Source organism: Lynx rufus, unplaced genomic scaffold (genome assembly GCF_022079265.1).
Source record: "Lynx rufus isolate CCGP_SWC_20201006 ecotype Redwood Valley unplaced genomic scaffold, mLynRuf1.p SCAF_9, whole genome shotgun sequence".
NCBI lineage: Eukaryota > Metazoa > Chordata > Mammalia > Carnivora > Felidae > Lynx > Lynx rufus.
This window is the reverse complement of record NW_025814897.1, coordinates 43,629,907-43,651,416: the sequence shown is the minus strand read 5'-3', so window position 1 is coordinate 43,651,416 and position 21,510 is coordinate 43,629,907.

Below are 21,510 nucleotides of genomic sequence, written 5' to 3'. Positions count from 1 at the left end.
TTTGGCAAAACACTTATGCCTCTAGTTTCTCTGCCATTAAAAAAAAGATATTCAATAAAATAAACTCCAATAATCCACTTTATCTAGAATTGTATGATTGTAAAAGAATAAATAATGCCTAAATTTGGGGGAAATTCCTTCTTTCTTCTCTTTTCTTTCAAACATCATGTATCATTCTTCAAACACTATTACTTTTTCGTATATTTTATTAATCTGCACATGTGATCCCATCACCAAGTATTTTTAAAAGGAAGCAGCATATAATCTAAAAATCACTATATGATATTTTAATGGTAACTCAATATAAATAAAATCAACATTTAATAATTGACCATTATTTCTTTGTAAAAACACAAAGTGATCAAAATCACATTTTCCACTGGAGTTATAATATTGCAGTATTATGAAAGAACTAAGAGATTTCCAAAACAAGGAAGCCAAGTTAAGTGGCATGTTGATAATTTGACGAAATCCATGCATATGATGTATGGAGAAGGACCCCTCAGTTATCTGCTTTCATGGATGGAGACATTAGTAGAAAATCTAAACACAATCATGTTATGTCTACCTCTGAAGTAAGCTTGCAAAACTATGCATAAACATGACTGTGTCTAAAGCTTTAAGAATTAACAATACTTCAAATTAATGACATTCTAATTCAGGAGACACAGGAAGTGTCTAGTTTCACCACACAACCAGTGTTTTGAAGAGAATGAAAATGTTATCACCTCTACTTCGAAACAAAGAAATCCCTTAAAACCAACTAACTTATTTCATGTTTAATTTGTCCGGGCAAATAATATTTTGATTTAAATAACACTCTTGGTGGATTGAAATAAGCTTAGAGTCAGAAGACCTGTATTTAAATAGTGTCACCTCCTTTTGCTAGCTATATGGCATTGAGCAAGGGTACAAACTCTGAACCTCAATGTGATCATTTGTGATAAGAAATTAATAATAGAGTTTTATCTACCTTATGTTCTTCACGTGAGTACGGATAAGACACAATAAAATGATTAATGTGGAGTTATTTTATAAAGTATTTACATGAGTATTTGATGAATTACTACAGATAATACAAAACAAACATAACAATATAAATAAGTGATGTAGGGGCGCCTGGGTGGCGCAGTCGGTTAAGCGTCCGACTTCAGCCAGGTCACGATCTCGCGGTCCGTGAGTTCGAGCCCCGCGTCAGGCTCTGGGCTGATGGCTCAGAGCCTGGAGCCTGTTTCCGATTCTGTGTCTCCCTCTCTCTCTGCCCCTCCCCCGTTCATGCTCTGTCTCTCTCTGTCCCAAAAATAAATAAACGTTGAAAAAAAAAAATTTAAAAAAAAATAAATAAATAAATAAATAAGTGATGTATACTGCATTAACTTCATATTTTATGCAAATGTTGTGAAATAAGCCAAGTTTGTTTAAAAGGACTCTACTTTCGGAATAATATGATCTATTTGAGAAGACATACAAACAAGGGGACTTAACTTTCTCCCACTATCACTGTGGGAGCTGGTATAAATTTAGGGCTTCAAGAAAGCATGGAGGCCACCAAATGAATACCCATTCTTTACAGCTGAGGAAACTGAACTTCAGAGAGTTTTGAAGTACAATTTGAAGAAAAGATTCAGAAGAAAGCTGACATTTGCAAGTGAGATCTGGCATTAATAAAGGAAAATGTTGGGATGCCGGGGTGGCTTAGTAGGTTAAGCATCGACTTCAGCTCATGTCATGATTATGCAGCTTTTGGGTTCAAGCCCCACACTGGGCTCTGTGCCGTCAGCTCAGAGCCTGGAGCCTATTTCTGATTCTGTCTCCCTCTCTCTCTCTCTGCCCCTCCTCTGCTCATGTTCTGTCTCTCTCTCTCAAAAATAAATTTTGAAAAAAAAAAATAATAAAGGAAAATTTTGTTAGGGCATCTTGCTTAATTGTAGATACAAGAAGTACATCTCTAAATCATAACAGTTCCTAGGAATAGTGGGTAGAATAATTGACTAAATAACCTACAAATGAGTAACAGTCCATTGTGACTTGAAAGTTTATGATAATCATGATACCCAAACTCCGTATCACTAACTTATGAGGATTTTCATTCAGAAAGTACTGGTAAGACACTAGACAAGACTATGAGGTTTTCAATTAGACTCTCGACTTTGGCATGTGTGCCTTCATAAACTCATGAAATGAGCACTGTACTTTGCACAGTGCCATGTGATACTGTTTTAGCAACCAGAGCACTAAAATTCTGCAAGTAGATCAGTCCTAGGCTGTCAGGCAGAACAAGTCACAGGTGCTCAATCTTGGGGGCCTAGAACACTGTATTTTTTAAATTATTATTTTTTAATGTTTATTTATTTTTGACAGGGAAAGAGACAGAATGCAAGCAGGGGAGGGACAGAGAGAGAGGGACACACAGAATCTGAAGCAGACTCCAGGCTCTGAGCTGTCAGCACAAAGCACGATGTGGGGCTGGAGCTCACAAAGAGTGAGATCATGACCTGAGCTGAAGTTGGACACTTAACCGACTGAGCCACCCAGGCACCCCTAGAACACTGCATTTTTAAAACCAGGGCAGTAATAAAAGTGGTTCCTTAAGTTGTACAGTGTTTCACATACACTATCTCATGTGATAGTGAGGTACAATATGTAGAGTTCTCCATGGTATAGATGAGGAAAAATATGTGACTGAAGTCACATAGCAAGCGAATAATGAAGCTAGACCCACACTTCCTATTCTCTAACCCAAAGTCCAGCCTTTTGTGTTTCACTGTTCCAAACTTGTCAATAATAATCATAGCTATTATTTACCAAGCACTTAATTATGTGTCAAGCACCGTGCTGAGTTCTTTAGATGCTCCATTTCATTTAGTCAACCCAAAACCCCAGAGAGAAGGAGGCATTATTACCTGCATTTCATAGGCAAGGAAACTAAAGCTTGCAGGAGAAGCAGGAGGACTTTGTTCCAGGTCACAGGGCTACCAAGTGGTGGAACCAGCGCCTACCCCCATGTCTGTCTGACTTCAGCCTGTCCTACCCTTCCCCCCAGGCAGCTTATGTATCTCTGGCAGCTACCATTCCAGAAGCTTCCCCTTCAAGGAGTTAGTTTGACTTAAAAATATTAAGGCAGAGAAATGAAAGGACCGCACTATTGGCTTTTAGGGGTCTCTTTTAGTATCTATTATTAAAATGTGATATAATTTTATATAATCCATACATGCTGAGTTTAAATTCCCTGCCCAGTGTATATCCCTCTATCAGGTTGTGTCTTTTTTTTTCTCTTCTCCCTTTCTACCTCAAAAAACATAGTCAATATGTATGTATCAGTGACATGTATAACTACCCTGGGACTTCCTTGTGTTTCACATGCTCAGGAGAGTCCTGGGCAATGACAAATATTCTAAAACCTTCATGCACTGCAGATTTCCCAGCTGTATTACCTATGATATATATATATATATATATATATATATATATATATATATATATATATTCTTTTCTTTCCCCATTCTTTTCTTTCCTTCCTTCCACCCTCCATGTAATAATAATAATTCAAAGTGACTATTACGTGCAAACATGACCTGGGGGAACTCACTGTCTAGCTGGGACAAGAGCCCCATATATGTATTAAACAACTAACATATAAAGAGTAACAATGTGTCACAGACTATAGGGAATGTAGATTCTCTGTAAATTGACAAAGATCATGAAAAACAGTTCCCGAAGAAACACCAGAACTGAACCTTCAACAGTACCAAAATACACAAAGAGGAAAGGAAAGGCAAGATAACATTTTATAAATTTCAAAGAGAAAACAATGGGTACTATTAATTCAGTCTTCTCTCTCAGCAAATCACCCTTTTGCCTGCTAACCAACAAACACAGACCGAGTGCATGCAGTTCTCTGGTTTAATACGCAGGCCTGTACCTCTGTTTCTTTGCCTCTGCTGCCCCCTCTGTCTGACATAGCCTCCCAACCTCCCATCCAAACCTCCTAACTTTCCATGAAAGTCAGCTCAAGGGTAAGTCTGTAAATCCTTTGTGAAGCTTTCTCTGGTTCCCCCAGACAGGCTAGGCTTGCCTTCCTGGAGCCTCACTGCACGCTGCATATAACGCCACTGTATCTGACACTTTGATGTGTTAAATGCCTCTTCACACTGTCTCCATGCCACACTATGTGTTACTTGTTGTCTAAATCCCAGAACACCAACAACGTGGAATGCTTAATAAATAACCAATATATGTTCCAGGAATGAATAAATTCTATAAAAACATTTGTGAACTTGATCTATATAATTTCGTACTAGAATGGTGGCTCTGAGAGTTAAAGGCTCCATTTAATTCGGGTTATTCTCAAAAATACTTACTCTGTGGCTTAACTCTGAGTAAAAGAATTACAAAGAAATGGTTTGAGAATGTGAGAACCGTCTCCATGAAATGAACTATATGCAATATAAATATCTAACCAATGCATAAATATGCACAGAAAGAGATGAATGAGGCATTCAAATAGCAACAGTGTCTGAGCCTTCTAGAAGTGGTTGATGATTGCAGGTTGCCGTGGAACATCATGAATAAAAGATTAAGTGGTATGTGTTTTAGGTAGGTGGATGGGTGGGCAGTGCAGAGAACTGGTAACAAAGAGGGAGAATATTCAGAAGTGCCTAAGAGAAATAATTCATTTCCCAGTGAAAGTGAAACCCCAAACATGGCTGTTGCTAAAAGTATCATATTTACGTGACCTCTTAAACAAATTTTGTGTAATGTTTTTATAATAAAATGGATCATTCCCTACATGGAAAAGGGATTTCACACATGTCGACCAACATCTGGAGATTGATTGTATGAAACTAAGAAAGAACATAAAGGTTTTCCAGCTTCACAGAAGGTCACAATCCAGGGGAACCTGTATTTAGAATAAAATTGAGTACATAATAGGGTACCCAGAATTCTCATGTGAGTTGACTTTCCCAGTCACCACTATTGGTGAAGGGTCCCTTGCTACTCTCTTATGGAGTAAGCAAGAGGAGAGAATAGAAGAATCAGAAGTTAGAGTTGGAAGGTTTATAGGAATCATCTTTTGCTACCCTTATTTTCAAATGAGGAAACCTGTCAGAGTCCAGAAAGGTATAGAAACTTAACAGGTAGTCAAAGAACTAAAATATGCCAGAGTTGGAGCTAAAACCCCTGATTTCTGATTCCCAGTCTGGTGTTCTTTCTTCTACACTAGGCTATGTGAAAATCAGGTCAAAAATAAAATACTAAAGCTACTAGGCTTACCATTCAAAAGCGTTTGTGCAGGGAAATAGATTTGTTTCTTGTTTCAATGTCAAGTCTTTGTTTTCTTGTTTACAAAAAGACTGACATGGACCACAGTCTCCTAGTGACATCTGGTGACTAAATCAGGGTAATGCAAAATATAGGAATAATAAAAATAAAGCACCTCTCTATTTTTGTTTATTAACATTTTCTGGGGTACTTAAATCCAAAATTTGGAGGATATGTTCTAACGGTTCCCTTCCTCATTAATATGTCTACAAACAAGGCTTTGTTTTATAATTCTCTTATTTGTAATAACAGTGACTTATTGACAATCTTGTGCCATCTGAGTCTAAATTACCTAATCTATTCCACAAAGATTTATGATAACCTACTATGTAACATAAACAGTTCTAGTGACTGTGAATGCAAGGATAGATATGTATCATCCCTTTCTTTAAGGCCAACACTGCCTAGTTGGGGAAATAAAGTCATTACAGGGAATTATAATACAATGTGATAGGGTCTGAAATGAAGATAAATATAAAATATGCTGAAGAAGGAGTGACTGGGAAATCAGGAAGTCTTCAGGTAAAATGAGACCTTATTAACCTAATTGTTAAAAAGGGTTTAAGAGTCCATCTGAATTAGAAAGCAAAAGGTCCCAATCATACTGTCAAATACAACAAAAAGCATCTAACAGTTAAATGTATTTTTATTAAATGTCATTCCATGAGTATGACTGTCACTCTATATTTCTTCAGTAGTAATCAATTGGTTCCTTGTAGAAAAGAAGAGTATGCTACTATTTTTGGTCAATAACACAGAGATGTTTCTAATATTCTCACTATTTTTATTTCTATATCTGGTGAGTACAGGAGCGGGGGGCCAGAACCCAGAACTCTCTGACTTTGAAGTATTCCAGCCTTACTTATTGAGTGACTACTATGTGTCAGATATTCTCTATGATGCTGGAGACAAAACAGTCAATTAAATCCATACCTTCATTGTACTTATATTCTAGAGGAGAGGAGAGTCAATAAATAAATAAGTAAAACATAGTAGTCAGATAGCTATAAATACTATTAGAAAAAATTGATTAAGGATGGGGGATAGATAGTGCTGGTGTGTGTGGGGGGGCAATTTTAAAGATTGTGGTTGGTGAAAGCCTCTCTGAGAAATTGATATTTTAGCAAAGGCTTAAAGGAAGTAATGGAGAAAGACATGGTATTTGAGGAAGAGAGCTCAGAGAAGGGGGAACAGTAAGAGTAAAAGCTCTATGTTGGGAGCATATGTAGAGTGTGAAGAACACCAAGGAGGACAGTGTAACTAATGGCCTAAAAAGAGTAGAAGAAATTAGGTCTGGGAAAAAAAATGGGGGAAGATCACACAGGGCCTGTTGGTGAAAAACCATTGTAGAGTTGAGGATACAGGGGTAACATTACTCAATCCAATCCAGCTTCCATGTTCAGAACAGACCAGAGGAGGGAGACACATGCTAAATCAGAGACCAAAAGTATTGTATTTACTAGGGAACAGATGATGACCACCTAGAGAAGAGTTAGCAGTGGGATAGGAAAAACCAGATTATTTATACATTTTGAAGGTATAATTAATGGAATTGATTGATGGAGCAAATATGTATGAGAAAAAGAGAGAAGTCCATTGATAGGTGACTCCAAGTTGCTTAAGCAATTGGAAGGAGAAGTTGACATTAATCGTTCAGGAAGATCAATATCAAGGAGCTGTATATCAGGAGTCCAACTCAGGATATATTACATTTAAGATTTCTCTTAACTACAGAAGTGAGGACAATCAGTAGCAGTTGAATAGAATTACGAATTCAGAGTAAGAACATTTGAGTGCCTTCAAAATACAGACAATACTTAAAGCCATAAGACTGAATGATATGGCTGTGAGAGTTAGTGTTGATAGAGAAGAGAAGGGAAGTAAGGACTGAACCTCAGTGAACTCCAGTAGAGAGATGAGAAGAATCAGTAAAGGGAGTGACAAGAAGCCAAATGAAGAAAATATTTCCCGGAGAGATTCATCCATGGCATCACTGCTGCTGAAAAGTTAATTAGAGTGAAGACTGAGAGTTTAACATTGCACTGGGGCAACTATGAAAGTCACGGGTAACCTTGAGATGAGCTGCTTTTGGAGTCCACTCCAGTGAGAACAGGAAGAAAGAAAAGAAACCCAAGAGTGAATACAAGAAATCTCTTTCAAGGAATTTTGATGTATATGGAAGCAGAGAAATCAGGTTATAGCTGGAGACTATTTTAAAGAAGGGTGTTATTTTTAAAAAGGTATTACAGTAAGCTTGCACATTTAGGACTAATCTGACTGAGATGAAAAAAATATTGCTTAAGGAAGAGAGTCTAATTGCTGAAGAGAAAGTGAAGGGGATCCAGTGCATAAATGTTACCAGAATCGTGGGCAGTTCCCCTGCAGTAGTGCAGAGGAAGAAAGAACATACACAGATAGGACAGGTTAGTCCATGTGGTGGGGACAGAACAGAATTATCCACTGATTCTTCTAGGGCACAACCAAGGACCTTGGGAGCTGAGGTAGAATGGAAGTTCTCTGAGAAAGTGGTCAGGATTTTGGAATTTTAATCCATGGACATTTACCGAGGTTTATAACAGGAGTGTTGTAAAGACTGACCTTAATACACACATGATAAAATCTTGAGGAGTAATAACTAATAAAAACTGATGATATGAGCATTATGCTGTGGAGATTTTTTAGGAGGACAGAGAAAAAAATCACCTGGAAGTGTCAACTAGGAGAAAGGATCTCTACATCCAGGTCCAGTGACAGAGGAGGTATGGGCGACAAACCAGGGAACTCTTGAGAGTATATATTTCCTAAATTTGTTACTTCTATTTATTACCAGATATTTATTCTTTCAACAGATATTTATTAGAATGCCAACTCTATTCAGGTCAATAAATGAGGACTTCTTAAATCCAGACCCCAGCTCATTTGATCCTTCCATTTTTATAGGTTTCATTCATATCTATTGGCATCCAGCATGGTTTAGAGAAGATGGGCATTTATATCCCTGAGTTCTAATTTCCAACTCAGAAAATTATATTGTGCTTTCCTACATGTCTTCCTGCTATTTCAATTGAAAAAGCTATTCACCTCCTCTCTATGGCATTCAGCAGAAAGAACGGTGCCTGCATGTTTCCAGAGTGGGGGACTCTAATCAAGTGGTGTTTTATATTGTCTCCTAATGGTGACACAGTGCCTTCGAAGTGCTTTCAGAGTCTGCAGAAGAAAAGTACCCAACAAACATAAGAGCTGCTAGGAACTTAATCATGTGCCCTGAGCAGCAGATCACTCAAATACAATTGGCTAGAGATTTCATTGTAATCTTTTTCACTGGTCACATGTCGCATCCCTGGACCTCATGTGTTCTCACTCCCAGGCTTACAAATTGTGTTTTCTTGAATTTGTTCTCTTTTTCAATTCACACGATCCTAATGATTCTTCTTTGACAAGAGTTTTTCACTCTGATAGTTCAATTCATCCACATGCTTATAATGAGCAAGATCTTGGGTCCTAGGGGGAAAGGGAATGAAAAGATGAATGAATTCTGGTCCCTACAGGCCACAAGCCTGCTGCAAAGAAGGAAGTTTGGTGCACACTGCCTCCCTAATCCTTTGGCGAGGAGAGAACAGAATATTGTCTCAAGCCTCCTCACATTAGCAATCCCCTGGGGTGGTGCCTGAAAATAGGAGTTATTAACAGGCACCTCAGATGTTTCTTGTGCACACTAAACCATCCTAATAACATGCTTAAATTTCTGATCTGGATCTTCCCTTTAGTTAAGTGCCAAGGGATCTTACCTCCCCCCATATCCTCCTGCTTTAATGTCTTCAGGTCACGTTACTGTTTCTCAGAAGCTCTATTTCTCCTTTTGTTTACTATAAAGTAAAATGTGTAGTTTTTTCAGAAGACAGAGTGTTCTAAAATCGCACTCTGTGTTTTGGGGAACAGTCTCCTTCAGGGAAAAAAACAGCTTGTGAAGTTAGAGAACTTTTTCCAAATCACAGCGATCCTTGAGAAGTCTGGGTGATAACTGGCAGGGTATAATAACATGAGTTCGAAGCAATGGTGGAATAAACTTCAATCCCCATCTGTAAATGGGGACAACTACGGGCTACCTCAGAAATATGAAGGGGGGTGCTGGGTGGCTCAGTCGGTTAAGCCGCCGACTTCAGCTCAGGTCATGATCTCGCAGTCCATGAGTTCGAGCCCCGCGTCTGGCTCTGTGCTGACAGCTCAGAGCCTGGAGCCTGTTTCAGATTCTGTGTCTCCCTCTCTCTGACGCTCCCCCATTCATGCTCTGTCTCTCTCTGTCTCAAAAATAAATAAACGTTAAAAAAAAAGTTTAAAAAAGAAATATGAAGGTAATTAAGACAATGTAAATCTTTATTCCAGTCCCTGGCACTTAGTAAGCCTTAAAAAAATAATATCTATCATTGCTACATTATTCTACTTCTTCTACTTCTCTATGCTCCAGACAAATGGACTGCTAATGACGCAGGGGTTTTTGTTCATTCTCATCTTGACAAGTATAAATGGGCTCTTTCCCCACGCTCTATCAAAATCAACTGCTCTTTGTAAACTGAGCTCTGAAGCCCTCCCTTGGAGGCCTTCCCAGACCATCCCTTGGCCAAGGGTGATCACTGTTCCCTGTTCTTTATACACAGCTGTTTCTTTCCTGCTTGACAATTATCACGTATTTGTATGCACTGAAGTTACTGTTATAAAACCACTGTTTGCCTTCTTTTCCTTCAAACCATTTACATAACATGCAATTGTTTTACCTGTGTATATTCTTTTTTTTTTCCTTTGTGAATATTCCTCATGCTCCACCCCACCAGTGTCTTCCAGACTATGTGCCCCATAAAAGTAGGGATCATCGTCTCTTGTCTCCACCACCGTATGACATGCAAGGTGACTGAGTGCTAGTTAACATAATTATATCACTCAATAAGTATTTGATGAATACATTTTGGATTTTAAGGTAGGAACCATGTCTTACATTTTGTGTCCTCTACAAAACTACCACAGAGCAAAGCATGTGACAGACAAGGTTACTTCTCTTGATGACGCATACTCTGGGATGGGAAAAAAAAAAAAAAAACACCAATGAAAATAAATCTGCAGTTAATATGATAATTGTTTTATAGAAGCACTGCATTCGTTTCCAGGACTGCTACAACAAAATGCCACAACTGAGGGGCTTAAACAAGAGAAATTGATCTGCCTCACATCTCTGGAGCTGTCTCAAGCCTCCTCACATTAGCAACTGTCCAAGATCAAGAAGACCGAGATCAAGGAGTTGGCAAGGTCAGTTCCTTCCAAGGGCAGCGGGAGAAGGATCTATTTCATGCCCCTAGTCTAACTTCCAGTGTTTCCTGGTAATTACTGGCGTTCCTTGGCATGTAGAAGCATCACGCTAATCTCTGCCTTGTTCTCACAAGGCATTCTCCCCCTCTGAATGTCTATGTCCAAATTTTCCTTTTTCATAAGAACAATGGTCATATTGCATATTGAATCAAAGCCCACTCTAAGGTCTGCATTTTAACCTAATTTCCTCTGGAAAGGTCCTATCTCCAAACAAGATTGCATTCTGAGGTATTGGGGGTTAGGACTCCAATATATAAGTCTTGAAGGAAATATTCAACTTATAACAGGCACATATAATTTGGCTGGAGCACGGAAGGGCCCCATTTCTATACTTAGTTCACAAAAAGATTCAAGGTGGCTTACAAAATATTTACAGAGTTTAACAGAATGAAAAATAGCAAGGATGTAGGGAATATGTGTTAAGTTAGCATGCTTCCCTAACATGTAATGGGACATAAAATGGTTAACATAACTATTTCAATTCAACCTAATTCAATTCAACCTAACCTAAACTGTTTCAATCAAGGGAAGATAATAAATGCTGTAATATATGAAGTGCCAGGTCATACACATTTCTGTCCAATGAGAGGAATTTTTTCATTTCAGATCTCCATGAATATACTCCTCCTGTGAAGAGAACTACATTTTTAATGGTGCAGGATGATCAGTGATCAACACACACTGGGAGAAACAGAGACTGAGAGGAAAAATAAAGGTACACTGCACATATACCCCTAGGTATGTACATGAATTCTCAAAATTGTGGATGTACATATATAAAGTTCATTTCAGTACAGAGAAATATCTGAATTCAGAAGGATGTGGCTCAAGAACAGAATGTGAAGACATATAGAAAAGAATTTGCAGAATTTAGGTCAAGCAACAAATAATTAAACCAAACTAGAATAAATGATTCTTATAGCCATTATTAGTTAAGGGATTACTAAATTAGAATTAAATATTTATACCTGACCAGGGCCCAAGGTGAGTGACTCCAGGGTGCACAATCCATACTGGGTAGCATCTGTGCTCCAAGGGGGTCTGATAGAAGCCCATCATTTATCATTAGTAATATATAGCTTATACTGAAATTTAAATTAATGGTATAAAAAAATACTTAGTTTTTATTCCTTTATTTAGAAGAAAAGTATCCTTTAATTAGTATTTCTAAAAGTTGTTGTGTTGTGGGGTTGCCAAGGTGGCTTAGTCAGTTAAGCCTCCAACTTTTTATTTCAGCTCAGGTCATGATCTCATAGTTCGTGAGATCAAGCCCCGCTTCAGGCTTAGCGCTAACAGAACGGAGCCTGCTTGGGATTCTCTCTCCCCCACCCTTCCCCTGCTTGCACACTCTTTTTCCCTCTCTTTCAAAATAAATAAATAAACTTAAAAAAAAAGTCTTAATGTTGTGAAGTCCTGCATTACAGAACTTCTCCATATTTTTGGGCCGTGATAACTTTACCTTAGTCTTGCTGTATAAACCCAAACGAATGTATAAACTGCATGTATAGACACAAAGTAAGTTACAATAATAATGATAATAACAATAATTAATAATAATAAGGGTGTCCTACCTATTGAAATAGCACCATACCTATTGAACTAGCACAGACATCTCTCCCACTTGCTTACTAATCCAAATTACTTTCCTGTGTGCAGAGTTTTAATTGAATAAGAGCATTTACCTGGAATGACAAAGTCCAGTAAAGGGTCTTTCTGTCAGTTACTTACTCCATCTTTATGTAAAGTCAATAGTGAAAATGGGGAGGGGAAATGAATGTTTGTGACCTCAATTCTCCAAAAATAAAACAGAAACTTAAAAATGAGAAAACCACTTTGCCCTTTTAAGAATCTTAGATTCACATCCTAGTAAAGTTATGTTCTCCCTCCTCCCTCCTTTCCATTTTACCCTATTACATAACACCACGTTGCCCTGGCTGAAGGGCATAATTCAGTTGTGTTACTTATCCATGATAGTAAATATTCTGGTCTTGCAATGCCCAGGCTGTGGGTACAGCTTTTTAGTGGAAGTAAGACATCCAGATCCCTAGACTTGACAAAAAATAATAATAAAGAGAGATTTCACTTCTATTGAGTAATTTGGCTTAACCATAAAAATTGCAACATCTGTCTAAAATACTCTTCACTTATGCTTAAACACAAAGTACACTAATGAATGCACATAAACCATAGATAATTTTATTTATATTTTATTCTGTAACCAAACTAAATTTTATCACATATATCTACCCTCATAGTTTGTTGCCCAGCTAACATTTCATTTATTTCCAACTGTCCATGTAAACATTTGTCACATTCTTAGACATAGAGTGCATAAGAAATAACTTAGTTATTATTACCTTGTTACATCTTATAAATGTGTAAGGTCACAGTTCTTGATTCCTGGCTTAGAGTTCTTTCCACGGAACAGCAAAATCCATTTGAATAACATATGGGCAATATATGCTAATGAGAATAAAATAAATTCCAAATATCCAAATAGAAATGCAGATGGAACCGGGCAGCTTCCCAAGAAACAGGAAGAGTACGTAAGAAAGATAGGAGTGTGCATTGTGAGCAAGAAGCTAAACTACAAAATGGTATCTTGGCAGGGCAGAGCAGGAATGTCATTTCTTCTGGAATCTGAAACTATGTTGCAAGTCTTACTTTGCCCTTGTCCAGAGGGTATAGGCTTATGTTCAGAGAGACTCCCTTTCCACTTTCCGCTTCCTATCAACTTTCTTGTTACTGGGCTCTCCAAAGAGGGTCCTCTCCCACTGGCCTGCCTCCTTGGGAATACTCTGTTCCTCTGTTTAGGTCTGAGATCTGGAAACATTCCTTGTTCTATCAGTTCAGCTAGGACAAAGCTACAGGTTTTTTTTGTTTGTTTTTTAATCTAATTTGAACTAAAAAAACATTTTTAAAGGAGAAAATTTTTAAAAACTGGAACAAAAAGACATGTAGAAAGAAATTCTAATCCAAATGTGTTTTGGCTGGTTGACAGAATTCTTCAGTCTTTTTGGAAAATAACACCTTGAAATCCTCACTCTCAGGTCTCTGGTGCCCTTCTCCCATAATCCTCTGCTCTTCTTTGACTTGCCTGCTGTGAAGGGGAGGACCTGGAACAGAACGGATTAAATTCCTCACCAGAAAGGGCAAGAAACAATGAAATGAATTGTCTGGAGTACATTAATGTACATCATCATATGATCATGTCAGAGTCCAAGGCAGAGAAGCCAGTCCTGAGGAATGGCATATTTTCTGGCCAGTTCTGAAGGGTAAAGAGGTCCTTCTTCCACAAAGCTGCTCTAGCAAGTAACCTTGTGCCACACAAAGAACTAATTTGCATATATTGGCCAGTAGCTCAAAAAACATCTTGTTTAAGCTCAGCTCTTGGCAGAAGAAAAGGTGAACGCTCCTTAGGAGTTTCCCTTTTTTTTTTTTTTTAGGCTTATTTATTTATTTGAGAGAGAGAGAGAGAGAGAGAGAGAGCGAGCGCATGAGCAGGAGAGGGGCAGAGAGAAAGGGAGAGAGAGAGTATCCCAAGCAGGTATCTCAATGTCAGTGCCAGGAGCCCTATGCAGAGCTGGAACTCACAAACCGCGAGATCATAACCAGAGCCAAAATCAGACATTAGCTGAGTGAGCCACCCAAGCACCCCTAAAATAGACATCTCTGAGGAAAAATAACAAAGTATTCTAGTTTAAGAGGGCATTGAGTACCCCAATATACAAAGCGTGAGGTAGCTCACAGTCTTTTCAGAGCCCTCAAATAGTTGGTTAACAAACTCCTACTCCAACAACAAAAGTCATTATAAACCTAAATAAATGACTTGCATTAGAGACTGTCTTTGGCAAGAGACCCTTTCTATACCCACTAGATTTGGATGAATCCAAAATCCATCCAAACTGGATTTGGATGAATCCCCAAATCCCAAACACTGATGAGCAGTGTTAAGTTAAGCAAGAGGCCAGTAGACTGATGTGGTTCTAATGCCACGGCAGCTTTTGTAAGCAAACCCAAATCTAAGCCTCAAGGTTAAGAAATAAAAATAACTAAGGACAGGGGCTCCTGGGTTGGCTCAGTTGGTTAAGCGTCCCACTCTTGGTTTTGGCTCAGGTCATAACCTGACAGTCGTGAGATTGAGTCCTACATCAGGCTCTGCATTGAGCCTGCTTGGGATTCTTTCTCTCTCTCCCTCTGCCCCTCTCCCCTGCTTGTTCTCTCTCTCTCTCTCTCTCTCTCTCTCTCTCTCTCAAAAAAAAAAAAAATTCTTAAATGCTAATGACAACCAGCCACAATTAGCCAGTGGGCTTTAAGCTACAGTCAATCTGCAATTTCCTTACTTTCCTTACACCTTTTCTCTGTAAAACCTCTCACCATGCTCCTGTCAGTGGAACTTTCTTAACTACGTCCACTTTGGAGAAGCCTGACTCAAATAGACTTTTCTTACATAAACTCTTAAAATTTTATTATGCCTCAGTTTATCTTTTAATAGTTCGGTATCAGAAGAGGGAACCAAAGGAGAGCTTCCCCCACCCCAGCGGCCCCCAGGAACAATGAGCAACCAGACAAAGGTATCTGCAGTATGAGCACTGCCTCTGGAGGTGATGTGGGCAGAGAATGGAGATCCAGAGCTGAAGGAGAGATGAGACTCAAGAGCTTAATTATTGAGGATTCTAAGTAAAAGAAACCAACTCTAGTTAGTTAAGAAAAAAGGAGATTGGGTAAGGGAGCAGGGCTTTTTTATAGAGACATAAGAATATTTCATGGAACCCAAGAGCAGGAACGACACTGGGTCTCTAGAAACACTGGAACCAAGATCTTGAATTGAAGGTCAGGAATTAGAGGAGTCCTCCATTTTGGGTACTATCTCTGCTCCTCTCTGGACACTCATTTCCTTCTCCGTGCTAGTTAATCCTGCTTTCTCTGTTATTGGATCCGTGTGGTGGTAGGCTGAAGCTGACTGGCCACATATGTAACACTTCCAGCCACTTCAAACTCCAATTCAACAGCTCCACAATAAAGACTTTCCTCGAAGCTCAATCAAGTGCCTGGTCGTCCTTCAAGTAACTGTGCCCAGGGGCATGAGGTTTTCAAGGTAGATGTCCACTACAAGAATAGATTTGTGTCAGGTTTTGGAAAAATGTGTATATCTCGAGGAAGAATTTAAACTTTATTTTGTAGGGGGTAAAAAAACAAGTAAAGGCAAAGATTTTCAAACCAAAGATTGAAATGATCGTACTTATTTTTTTTTTTTAACGTTTATTTATTTTTGGGACAGAGAGACAGAGCACGAACGGGGGAGGGGCAGAGAGAGAGGGAGACACAGAATCGGAGACAGGCTCCAGGCTCTGAGCCATCAGCCCAGAGCCTGACGCGGGGCTCGAACTCACGGACCGCAAGATCGTGACCTGGCTGAAGTCGGACGCTTAACCGACTGCGCCACCCAGGCGCCCCCGTACTTATTTTTTAGGAGAACTGGTAGAAGTTGGCTATGAGTACAAGAGGTAACGGGAACCAGGTCTAGTTTGCTTACTATTGTGTCTGGTGTGCCAGGAATAGTTCCTAACGCATAGGACAAACTAAATAAATACTGCATAAGTAAATAGATAAAGAAGGACTTAAGATTTCATCCTGAACAGCAATGGAGAATGGTGTCGTTGATTCACACAGGGCAGACAGGGAAGTCTAGCATGAGGTGGGTGTGGTGTTGGGAGGTGACGTGATGGTCAATTTTATGTCAACATGACTGGGATAGGGGACACCAGATAGCTGGTCAACATTGCATCTGAGTGTGTCTGTGCTGTGAGGGTGTCTCTGGAAGAGATCAGCATTTGATTCCGTAGCCTGAGTAAAAAGATCTTCCCTCACTAATGTAATTAGGGCCCGAACAAAACAAAAATATGTTAAAAAGGTAAATTCCTTTACTTTGTTCTTCAACTGGGATGTACATTGTGGGCCTTCAGACTTAGGGCTTTACACCAGAGGTACCTCTCCCCACCTAACACCCCTTCTCAGGACTTTGGACTTGGACTGAGTTATACCACTGGCTTCCCCGGTTCTCCAGCTTGCAGACAGCAGATTGAGGGACTTCTCAGCCTCCGTAACCACGTGAGCCAATTCTTACAATAGATCTTCAATTGTGCATAGCTGTATGTATCCTATTTGTTCTGTTTCTCTGCCAAACGTTGACTAATACAGTTGGGTACTAAACCAACTTCTCTTTGACCATGTGAAGTTTGGGTGGACTAATTGACTTCCAGGTAGAGATCTCAATTAAGCAATTAGATATTTAATTCTGGATCTCAGAGGTGAAGTCTAGTCTGGCAATAAACATGAAAAAATGGAGGATTCCATCAAGATCAGTAAAAAGCTATTGTGGCAAATTAATCTACTTGGTTAAAAAAATACAAGTTTATTTTTCACTTTTATAGAGTCTAATTGAGCATTCTTGATTACTGGTTACTCCTCCAAGCAATAATTTAGGAATCGATGTCCTTTCCATCCTGAGTCTATTACCATCCTTTAGGGCCTTGATTCCTCTCTTAGATTGCCTGCAGTCAGACAAATGATTGATGTGAGGAGGGAGAATGGAAGATTGTGTTGGTTTTTTTTTTCAATTTTTTTATTAAAAAATTTTTTAATGTTTTATTTATTTTTGAGAGAGAGGGAGAGCACAAGCAGAGGAGGGACAGAGAGAGAGAGGGAGGGAGAGGGAGACACAGAATCAGAAGCAGGCTTCAGGCTCTGAGCTGTCAGCCCAGAGCCTGACATGAGACTCGAACCCATGATCTGCAAGATCATGACCTGAGCCTAAGCCCAAGTCAGACACTTAATGAACTGAACAACCCAGGTGCCGCTGTGTAGGAGGTTTTTAAGGTCCAAGCTTGGAAGTGACAAACATCACTTCCTCCTGTATTCTGGTAGCCCTTGCACACCCAAGTGGCCTACCTAGCTTCAAGGGAAACTGAGATTTGTAGTCTAGCTGTGTGCCTAGGAAACAGGGAAATGTCTGGTGAACCTCTAGCCCATTTCTGCCAGAGTATAGATAGTACTTGGAGTTTGAAATCACCTCAAGGGATACTATAGAAAAAAGAAACACAGGACCAAAGGCAGAGCCTTGAGGCACCCCAACATTTAAAGGACTGGCAAAGGAGGCTCATGAATGCCAACAAGTTTGAGAGGAGTGATGTCATCTAGTCTAGAAAAGAAGTGTTAATGGGGGAGCTAGTAATTAACTTTGCTAGACACTGTGACACTTTTTTTTTTTTTTAATGTTCTTGAGGGCAGGTTTTATATAGAAAAAAATATTGAGAGTTTTGCTTTGATTTTCATAATCAGTATTTGGTTGATTTAAGTTAGAAATTTTAAAAAACCTTGTTCTTCCTTAGTGGCTTTAATTTCAGTGTGTGTACCTTATTCTATTGATAAATCTAATAAATTTTAACAATCACTATGAGACTTTTTTTTAGTCTTCTTTTAAACACTTGATTAAATACTGTTAAACATTTTAAATAGCATTTATACATTTAATGGATTCTATTAATTTTAAACCACTTCAATCATTTAACAAAAATTTTCAAGTACTGAAAATTAATTCTTATAAGACTAATAAATTTAATTTATAATTATGGAGAATCTTAATTTCTTATATATATTCTAGTAAAACTGCATATAAATATAGTAAGTAATTTCAATTTAAAATCCAAAAGGTGAACTCAATTATTCTATTATACAGATTAAATTTAGAATTAAGTCTAACTGAATATTCCAAATCCTCTCAAATATCGCACATCACATTTTTGAAATACTAAATATGCCTAAATTTCTGATAATTAATGAGTTCCATTACCCATATATTTCTATGTTTAAATCTAAATATTCTGGAGGTAAAAATACGCTTTTTCACAAAGGAAACGTAGCTGTCATCAAAAGAGTCTTCAAGAATACTCTCTTAGATGTACAGAATTTGCATAGTTACCTGAGATACTGACCAGAGATACTCACATCTATGCCTGTGATGCCCTTTTGTAGTCCCTGCATCAAACCACTAAATGGTTGTGGAGATTTCAAAATCCATGTAGATTACATGTTTAAATTTGGATTGTTCCTAATTATTCTTTTCATAAGACTCTGCAACCCCATTCAGGTGGTTATATCACTAAAATTAATTTTCTTTGATTCTTATGCTATTTAAAATATCTTCTAACGTGTAAGTCTAAATACCTGTGATCTTGATAGAAACCTCCACTTTTATCATGTTTTTCCTATTTGTTTGGAACAGTTGCCTTTATGGATCTAGATAACTCTTATAGCTCTACAGTGTCCCAAGGTTCCACTGACAGTGAGCGGGCAGGGTGAGAGGAGGCAGAGAGAGACAGAGAGATGGTGAGTCATGGGTACAGAGAAAGAGAACTGACTACTGTCTTGGTAATTTTGAGAAGACTGAACAACTTACCTATAATTGCCTATGTGAACGATTGAGATATATATATTGTTTTAACTTTATTTATTCATTTATTTAGAGAGAGCAAGGAAGGGGCAGAGAGAGAGAATTCCAAGCAGGCTCCACATTCAGTGCAGAGCCCCATGAGGGGCTCGAATTCACGAACTGCAAGATCATGACCTGAGCTGAAATCAAGTGTCAGTAGCTTAACCAAAACTGAGTGGGCCACCTGGCACCCCGACTGAGATAGATTTAAAATCAACTATGTATGATTTTAAATTCAAGACTGTGAAGAGACAAACTTGCCATATTTGTATGTGGGAATGTTTGTATCTTTTCAATAATAATTATTTTTGTTGTTTATTTTTTAATTAGGTAAATATGCTGAATTAATCTAAGATTAGCATTTTGGAAGGTAAATCTTTGTTAATTTGTTGTTTTGGTTATAATTTGGGCCTCTTAGCATCCTTTAGTTTTTAGAATTGCCATCTAGTTTGTTTTTAAAATGGTGGTGAGAACATTTAATATGAAATCTACCCTTTTAACAGATTATGTATATATGTATGTGTTTATTTATTTTGCTTTTTGCTTTTACTTTATTTCTTGTTTTTAATTCCAGTATGACTAACATACAGTGTTATATTAATTTCAGGTGTACAGTACACTGATTTAACAATTCCATACATCACGCAGTACTCATCATGGTAAGGGTGCTCTTAATCCCCATCACCTACTTCACCCATCCCCCACTAACATGCCCTCTGGTAATCACCAGGTTGTTTCCTATAGCTGTCTGTTTTTTGCTTTTTGTTTTTGGTTTGTTTGTTTGCCTCCTTTTTTCTAAAAGTATTCCTTTTTTAATGTTTATTTATTTTTGAGAGAGAGAGAGGAGAGGGCAGAGACAGAGAGAATCCCAAGCAGGCTCCGCACTGTCAGTGCAGAGCCCAACGCAGGGCTCGAACCAGAGAACCATGAGATCATGACCTGAGCTGAAACCAAGAGTCAGACGCTTAACTGACTGAGCCACCCAGGCATCCCTGTCTCCTTTTTGCTTTGTTCCTTTGTTTTGTTTCTTAAATTCCACATTTGAGTGTGATCATATTGTATTTGTCTTTTTCTGACTGACTTATTTCACTTAGCATTATACCCTGTAGATCTATCCATGTTGTTGCAAATGGCAAGATTTCATTCTTTTTTATGGCTGAATAGTACCCCATTCTATATGTATTCCACCTCTTCTTTATCCATTCATTAGTCGATGGACATTTGGGTGGCTTCCATATCTTGGTCCCCTTTTAACAGATTTTTAAGTGTGCAAAACAGTAGTGTCATTGATACTGCACAATATTATCTATAGGTACAATTTTGTGCACCATATCTCCAGAACTTTTTCATCTTGCATAACTGAAATTTTATAGCCCTTGATTAGCAACTCCTTGGCAACCACTGTTCTATTCTTTGCTTCTTTGAGTTTGACTATTTTAGACATGATATAAGTGGAAACATGCAGCATTTTCCCTTCTGTGACTGGCTATTTCACTTAGTACAATGTTCATTAATGTTGTCACATATTGCAGTATTTCCTTCTTTTTCAAGGCTGAATATATCCCACTGTATGTATATACCACATGTTTTTTAACCCCTTCATTGATTGGTGGACATTTAGGTTGTTTCCACATCCTGGCTATGAACATTGCAGTGCTAATATCTCCTTGATACACTGCTTTCAATTTTGCTGGATTATATGGTAGTTTTTTTTAAATTTTTGAAGAACCTCCATACTATTTTCCATAGTGGCTGCACCATTTTGCATTCCCACCAACAGTGCACAAGAGTTCCAATTATTTAAAACAAAACAAAGATTTTAGCTTTTAGTTTCTAGTTTGATATAAACAGTGTAGTATCTCTCCATTCCATATTCCTCCTCTCTCTCAATAATACTGCATTTTAATTGGATTTTCGGTTTCCTCTCCCATATATTCTGTCAAGAACTTTGAAGACCTTTCTTCAGACACATGCTAACTCAATTCCCTTCAGTTTAGGTCTTAATATTTCTCTCAGAATTCCCATTATAGACCTTCAAAACTGCCACCTTTGCCAAAATTTTTCCCAATCAGCTTCATTCTTACCTTTATATTCCAAACAATTCGCAATAAGTTTCCACTTTACTCCATACAAATCACAATTACCTTGCTTCTTCTCACATAGAAACCACTGACATTCTCTGGTTATTCTGCTATGAATGGAATAAAAAAGCCCTTTCTGCTTCATGTGTCCAGAAGCAGCTTTCTCCTTATTCAAGTTCTTTAAGGGCCAGTCCTTCTTCTTAAAAGGTTATTCATGACAAAAGTTGTGGTGCTATTTTCCAGAACAAATTTCAGCTT